Source organism: Gavia stellata, chromosome 8, assembly GCF_030936135.1.
Source record: "Gavia stellata isolate bGavSte3 chromosome 8, bGavSte3.hap2, whole genome shotgun sequence".
In the NCBI taxonomy this organism is placed as follows: domain Eukaryota; kingdom Metazoa; phylum Chordata; class Aves; order Gaviiformes; family Gaviidae; genus Gavia; species Gavia stellata.
In genome coordinates this window covers 18341165-18349731 of record NC_082601.1, presented here as the reverse complement: position 1 = coordinate 18349731, position 8567 = coordinate 18341165, and positions in this window count along the sequence as shown.

Here is an 8567-nt window from a genome sequence, read left to right as displayed (position 1 = left end):
CCAATGTTTCACTACTCTCTCAGTAAAGAACTTTTTCCTAATATCTAGCCTGAACCTCCCCTGGCGCAACTTGAGGCCATTTCCTCTAGTCCTGTCACTAGTCACTTGGGAGAAGAGACCAGCAGCACCCACCTCTCTGCAACCCCCTTTCAGGTAGTTGTAGAGAGCGATAAGGTCTCCCCTCAGCCTCCTCTTCTCCAGGCTAAACAACCCCAGTTCCCTCAGCCGCTCCTCATAAGACTTGTGCTCCAGACCCCTCACCAGCTTCGTCGCCCTTCTCTGGACACGCTCCAGCACCTCAATGTCCTTCTTGTAGTGAGGGGCCCAAAACTGAACACAGTATTCGAGGTGCGGCCTCACCAGAGCCGAGTACAGAGGCATGATTACCTCCCTGCTCCTGCTGGCCACACCATTTCTGATACAAGCCAGGATGCTGTTGGCCTTCTTGGCCACCTGGGCACACTGCTGGCTCATCTTCAACCGGCTGTCAATCAACACCCCCAGGTCCTTTTCTGCGGGGGAGCTTTCCAGCCACTCGTCCCCAAGCCTGTAGCGTTGCCTGGGGTTGTTGTGGCCAAAGTGTAGAACCCGGCACTTGGCCTTATTGAACTTCATCCGGTTGGCCTCAGCCCATCGATCCAGCCTGTCCAGATCCCTCTGCAGAGCCTTCCTACCCTCAAGCAGATCAACACTCCCTCCCAACTTGGTGTCGTCTGCAAACTTGCTGAGGGTGCACTCTATCCCCTCATCCAGATCATCAATAAAGACATTAAACAAGACCGGTCCCAAAACTGAGCCCTGGGGGACTCCGCTTGTGACCGGCCGCCAGCTGGATTTCACCCCATTCACCACAACTCTCTGGGCTCGGCCATCCAGCCAGTTTTTTACCCAGCGAAGAGTGTACCTGTCTAAACCACGGGCCGCCAGCTTCTCCAGGAGAATACTGTGGGGAACAGTGTCAAATGCTTTGCTGAAGTCCAGGTAGACAACATCAACAGCCTTCCCCTCATCCACTAGGCGGGTCACCTGGTCATAGAAGGAGATCAGGTTGGTCAAGCAGGACCTGCCTTTCATGAATCCATGCTGGCTGGGCCTGATCCCTTGGTTATCCTGCACGTGTCTCCACCTGCTGACCTCCCCGAGAGTCTCCTGGGACCAAGTCAAAGGAAGAGCTGGCATCTCACATGAAACCAGAGGATGCAAAGGACAACTTAGAGAGGGCCCTGCGAAAAGTGCCATCTGCAGGAAAGCTTGTACCCTGCAAATGCGCAGGGATGCTTGGCTACCAGCCAGGGCCATGGGGCAGCAGCCCCAGCACAGCAGCTCCAGCTGCAAGGAGAGGCCACCTGCCCACCTGCTTTGGACCCGGCACAGCAGCTGGAGACTCCCACGAGTCTGCGTCTCCAAACTGCACCGTGCGCTCCACCACCAGCTCTCCCAACTCCACTGCAAGTCCCAAAACATCTGCTTCTTTTTCCTCTCCCCACTCCTTCAAGCTTCAGCTCCCAAAGTCACACAACTAGGTGAAAACCTCAGCCCTTGCTTTTAAAGGGAACATGTTTCTCACTTTTGTAACCCCATGCAAAAGCTCAGTGAGGGCTGAGGACATCCTAAAGAGCTCAGGACTGAGAAGGCAGCAAGGAGCAAATGCAAGGCTGTTCTAACATCAACACCTTGGTTTCCAGCAGAGACTGGCAGTACCACACACACGTTCCTCTCCCCCAACAGAAAAGACTTGCAAGGAGCAACTGGAAGACCACAGAGCTGCAGACATAGGTGTCCTGAATCCTCCCAAAATGAACTATTGCACCATGCCTGTAAGATCTTCTTGGCTGGGGAGAAGGGAAAGAGAAAACAAACTACGTACCAGGTATTTGTCTTGCTTTAACACATGCCTGGAGGGCCCCTGGATACAGCCTTGATAGGAATTTGTATCCCAAGCAGGCTGGCTGGCTTGCTCTTCCACCTTCTAGCTCTCACAAGCTTCCATGTTTAAAAAAAAAGTATAAGAAGAAGGGTAAGCAAAGCATCAACCATCACCCTCTTAGTTTTCTTCCAATACACATACACACTCCTTTCTCACCTGAAAATCAAGCCTTGTCTGCAGCAGTTAAAGTGTAGCCAGGAAACCCCGGCGTTGCTCTGTAGCACCATGACAGCAGCTCACACTCACCACAGTGCTGGGTCAGACAGACCTACACCCCTCACAGACCTACACCCACCAGACCTTCTCAACCCATGAATCAGGCCCCAGTCTCCAGCGCCCATCAGGTCAGCGGCATCCCAACTGGAGGCTGTACGAGGTGGGAACGTCCCACACAGGATCCCATAGGAGCTATACGTCCCCAAGGAGAGCTGCTGCCCTGCCAAGCTCTGCAAGGAAGTATGGAAGGGGTCAGGTCCGCTCCATGCCCATGGCTGTACTGCTTGTTAGTGCTTGTACAGTCACGCTGAGCACTCCCGATGAGGACGGGGCAACTGCGTCCCTCGGCGAGCTGCAGCCCAGAGGGGCTCTGAGCCCTGGGGAAGGGAATTCTACATGCCCTACAAAACTGAGCTGTACCACACTATCCAATCACTTGCCCAGCAGCAAACCCGGCCGTGTTGTGACATTCACAGTGATTAGCACAGAGCAAAGAGGCTGCAGCTCAGATGTTGTCACCCGCCTGGCTCAAGTTTCCCCCAGTAAACAAGCGAGCGAAGCTCGGCTTCCACACGCCGTTTCCCCAGATGCACCCAGGTCGCAAGTGCGCTTGAACCACAAAGCGAACCTAGCACACCAGCAAACGCAGATGTGAAAAAGCAAAATAAAAATGCAAGGAGGTGAATGAAAGTGTCCCCAGTGGGCCTGCCTAGAGGGGACTGTCACTGCAGCACCACCATGCATGCTGCCAGCTTGGCCATCGCCTTTGCTCTCACCAGCCGTGAATGACTTTGCAAAACCAGCCTGCAGTGAAAGCCACCTGTGCTTCATCTCCACCCAGTTTTACAGCTATCAATGGATCATCCTGCTATAAAAATAAAAGCGATTTGGCCTAACGAAGCTGTAATAAGGGACGTGAATCCTACAAGCCGGCTTAGACACAAGCATGAGTATGCCAGCAGAAGCCCTGTGTGACCCTACCCCTGGAGTAAGTGACAACAGTGGCACAGATGTGACCAGCACAGGCATGGCGGTACTGCCGGTAGCCACGGCTGCCAGAGTGGAGGTCTGGCCATGGCATGGCCTTAGCTGCCACCGCCTGCTCAGCCAGGGCTGGTCCCCAGCCCCACAGTGACAGAGAGAAAATGTGCTGAGCTTGCCCCTCTCCAGAGTGGTTTTGCTGTAGAGCTGCAGAAGCAGCTGGGCCAGCACAGGGCTGGGGTGCACTGGAAGCAGCAGCTGCAGAAGGAAGCGGCAGGGCCTTTCACACAGCTTTCAGGTGAGGACTGTGCTGGCTGACAGCTAGTAACCACCGCTGTTTCCCTGTGGAGACAGGAGCTCAGAGATAGGGGCAGGAAGGACAAAAGCAAGAACATGCCCCCACACGGGACAAGTCAGGATGCATCCAGACTGTCAGCACCAGTTTATGCTGCCTGTCCTTCCCCCCATCCACACTCCTGTCCCACCTCCTGCATGCCAGCACAGCTACCTCTGATGTCTGCCTGCAAACCAGCTCCTGTCCTTGCTGCAAGGACAGCTTGGCAAAGCAGCTGCTGAACATCCAGATGAGCTGGCGGAGACGGAGGCACCTTGACATGCCAGGCTGTGGGCACAACAGGACGGCAGCTGCCATATCCCCATGGATCTGGGCACGAACCACATCACCTGCCCCAAGGTAAATCCCTACTGGTTACCTGTCAGGGAAGTTTCCCCTTTACGTCTAACTTGGTCAGAGTTTTGGGGTGGAGGAAGGTCACAGCTTGATGCAATCCCTAGTTCTGCCAACCCAGCCCTATGGCAAAGGAGCAGGAGTCCGTTCTGCTGCTCACAACAGCAATAAAACTACGCTTGGAAATTTTATTGTAGAAACATGAGCTGGGAAAGGCCCAGGGCAAACTGGCTGGGCTGGAAGTCAAACCCAAACGTCATTACTAGTAACTAATGGATTTTGGCTTAGACTTATTGACACACAATATAGAGGCCAAAGTTGTCACCGTTGGAGTGACCGTACAGCTGCACTCGCTTATAATTATTTCGCTAGCACCTTTCATTATCGCACAGCCTGCTCGCAAGCTTCGGGACGTCAGCTGGAGTGCTGCCACAGCCTTTACAAATGTCACATCACAGATGCGCAGGGGCCACCACGCGCCCCAGCCCGTGCACACCCCACTGAGCATCAGTGGACGTCCCTTCTTCCAACTCAAGCCTCCCTGCAGTGTGCACTCCTTTAACGGCAGCGTGGCAGCTCCTCGCAGACCCGTTTCTAGCAGAAAAGGACAAGACCGTAAGAGCCCGGGTGTGCACATCACGTGAGTTTGGCTGGGGAGGTTATTTTAAACGCAACTGTGGTGACATGCTTAAAATAACAAGAGCTTGCAAATGTATGAGCTGCAAGCTGACCTGATAATGTGCTGTCAGCCTCACGCAGCCCAAAGTCACAAGGGGGGGTGTGTCAGACAACTGTGATTTGCTATTGTTTTCTATGCCATTGCAGTGTGCAATTTCTGTTCTTTACAATTAGAAAGGATAACATCTTTTTCTAAATGAGACCTGAGTTCACACCAAGTTCCTCACTTGCAGCTCTAGGGCTTTTCATTAAAGCTTGAACAAGCAAATTAACAACAATGCAAAATAAACAGGTTTTAAAACCAAAATACATTTCAAAAAAAGGGTTTGTACCCCTTCAAAAAAATTAAAAAGCTTTCAACATGTTCAAGCGCATTGATCCGAAACCAACTGACTGAGAGAGCCTAAAGCTGCTCTTACACCTGGTAGCTAGGTACAAACTCTTCTGTTTCAACAGCACGGAAACAACCCTCACCTACATCAGCTCCAGGAAACAAGTGGCCTCAAGTGCAGTCACACACCGAGACAAAGCAGCACCTGAGGCTGCCTGCAAATTCAGGCTGAAGAGCAGAGGGTCCTGCTGGCCACGAGAAGTCCATGAGGACAAGACAGCTCAGCCACCACAGGAATGCCGGTGGCACAGGGACCAACAGCCTGGCGTGCTGCTTTGCCACGCAGTTAGGCATCACTGCTCCCTCTTAGCTCCAATACCATCCTGCAGAACCACATTTTGGGTACAAAACCAGAGGCACAGGATGATGACCAATTTCTCTCCTAAACAAGACACGAAGTTTTTGCTTGGCCACTCAGGTCAAAAAAAATACCAGTGAGAAACCACCCACCATGGGGATGCATCAGCAAATTCCACCTGCATCCCAGGATTACATTTGTGCCCGGCATTTGCTCTGGGGATAGTAATTTCAATTCAACAGCTGCAGTGCTGAACTCCACTCCACGCTGAACAGAGAAGGCGTGAGAAGTGCATGGATGCCCAAAATGATCCTTTAACCAAGCAGAGCGCTGCCCTGCAAGAAGAGCAGAGCAGGTCCGGTGCGCACTCCCGTTCCCAAGGTGGCGGGGAGGGAGGGAGGTAGACCTTACAGGCGGCAGGGCACGGGACCAAGCCACATGAGAACTAGAATCCAGACACAGCCTCGCTCTGTGCCACAGCAGATGCCTCCCTCCACGCACACATGGTCTGGGCTGGGAACTGAAGGCTCATGCGTTCAAGTTCATAGGGGACTTTCTCACTGCTCTCAGGGCACTGGAGCACAGTGTCAGACAAGGTGAGGGACTCCAGCATGATTAGGCAGAAAATCCAGGGTTGCAGCTTTGCCATGGAGTGAGTGCCCCAGGGACATCTAAAATATAGGGCTGGCTCAGTGCTCAGCCAAGGCGGGCTGACCTGGCTGTGACCAGAGAATGCAGGGGCCACACCAAAGGGTGAAACGTCCAGAGCGTGGAGTCACCATCACTATCGAAGGATACCGACTTTTCCACCCTGACAGAGTCCCCAGGCCACCAAAGGGGACCTGCTGCACAGCGATAGCAGACTGCGCAGCTCTGTATTTCCCCACCAACAAAGCTGGGAAGTCCCTGCTCTTGCTCCCAATTCTTACCGACTCATTGTCTGGGCTATCGGAGCAGCCGTATTGCAACGTAAACTAGAGTAGGGAAACGAATCTGGGTTAAAAGCAACCAGATAAAGCATGGGGAGGTCCTTTCAGCAAGGAGGTCTAAAGCACCTTTCTGCAGATCCAAGCAGGCAGCAAACCGAAGGGATAGCATTCTCAACTGAGCTTCGTGATGGGAGAAAAGGTACAGGAGAATTACGCAGTGAGACCTGGGGGAAGCTTGGCCGCCAGCGCAGGAACCGACAGGCAGTCAGCGCAGCTCGGTCTGGTTTTAGGCAGTGTGGCCACACTCTCAGCCTTTGGCACAGAAATAAAATAAAGGTGGAAGACTTGGTGTGTGTAGAACAAGTATAAAATATCAATATGTAGCAAGGAAACAAGAACTGTCCAATTAGTTCAAAACACATAAATTCTTTGTCCATCCTTTTTTCTTGATACTTTTTTCTGAAACATATCTGGAACTGGAAGCAAAAGCTCCCAGGTCTGTCCTTCAGTATGCGATGAGGACCCTTCCATGCCTTGACCAGGGTGGGAACACCCTCCAGGGTGCTTCCTCTGGAGGCACTGCAACCACCTCATTCCATACAGCTCTCTCTCAGAGCTCAGGAGTGGAGCAGAAACAGAGTTGGGAAGAAGCCACCAAATACTCCCAGACTTGCTGCACAGGAAGAACCCGGGAAATGCCAAGAAACGGCACCCAGCCAGGCTGGTAAGGCAGCCAAAGCCCCTGACCTGCAACGGTGACACAACATCTCCACACAGGCATCATTATCTGGGGACAGTGGCATTTGGCCCCGTCAGCATCCTCCTCGAAATGCGATCCCTGCTATGCTGAGAAGGGCCCCAGGCATGACCGAAGAGCGGGATGGGCCGATTTGTCATCAACCAAGTTTGCCTAATACACAAGGACTGGAGCAAGAGAGCAACGCAAGGACAGACAAGCACCACTATCTGCTGGGTACAAGCACTAAAAGTCAAGGAAAAATTATTAGACAAAACTGTAATCAGACCAACAATTCGCTGTTAATTCCCCTAAACTGCCTAGGAGCCACTAGATGTCACATGCCCATTCAATGGGGAGCACACAGCATTGAGAAAGAGAAGCCACATCACAGGAAGTCACACAGGGAGGGTTTTGATGTGGAGCTGAACTCTGCTGCCCACGAGATACCTGCAGCCCGGCCGGGCAGGGAGACAGCAGGCTGGCACAGCGCTACAGGGCTTCCCCACTCCTGCGCCCCTCATTCCCAGCCCAGACCCTGGAGGCATTCAGGAAACACTCCAGGCTTGTCTCAACTCTCCTCGCAGCTCTGCCATTCACCTTTCAGACCCATCGGCTCCTTTTCACAACACCCGAGCAGGCAAGCCAAGACCCCAGTGGAAGGATTAACAGCTGGGCTGTCCCAGAACCCTGCTCAGGTCCAGTCAACCCCAGCTCCATCCTCACTGCTGCCCCAAGTGCCATTGGAGAGGTTTGCTAGGGCCGCGGCTCGCTGGGGAGCCAGCTCTTCTTCCTCCCTGGCGCTCAGCCGAGGAACACGCTCTGTCATTTCTTCAGGTAAAAGTCTTTGAGGCCAAAGGCGCTGCTGAGACGCTCTGTCCTGCCCCAGGAGCACTGGTCAGGACGCCGCAGAACATCTCCGTGCCGTCTCCCCAGCTCCACGGGGCCCGGCCCAGCACGCCCTAAGGGGACACAGGGTAGGGCCACGGCGAGCCCCCGCGGAGAAGCCCGGCGGTGGGCAAGGTGCCTTCTCGAGGCCCGGGCACAGGCCGGGTGGGTGCCGGGGGCACGGCGGTGGAGCAGGGAGCGCCGGGGGCCCCGGCAAGGCAGGGATGGGGAGGCAGCGGGGGGGACCAAGGGCCCCACGCCCCGGGGGGGACGCTGGGGATAGCAGCCAGCGGGCACGCACTCCCCCCGGGGGGAAAGGCCCCGCTCCTTGGAGGGGAAGCGCACTCAGGCCCGCCCCGCCCCTCCCGTACTCACCGCCCGCCCGGCGCCCCCGGGCCCCGCCGCTCCCCGTGCCGCCACCGCCGCACCGCCCGCCGTTACCATAGGGATCCGGGGCGGTGCCGCCACGTGACTACACCTCCCGGCAGCCACCGCGCGACCCGCGCCGGCGGACTACACCTCCCGGCGTGCCGCGCGGCGCCCCCTAGCGGCGTGGCGGGGAGGCAGCCGGGGCGCGGGGCTCGCCCCGGGACGGAGGAGCAAAGACCCGGGGCGCCCCGCTAAGGAAGAGGTGGTTTCCTGAGGTCTACAGGCACTTTTCCGGGAACGGCTTCCCACGGGGACGGCCCCCGGGTAAAGCTGGCCGGGCAGGGTCCCCCTCGGGGCGGACAAAGTGGGTTCCGCGGAAGGCCGGGGCTGGAGCCCCAGGAGAATGACGAAGGCGTTTGTCCCGTCCTGCTGAAGGCAGCGTCGGGCTGAGCCCAGGCGTCCGCCC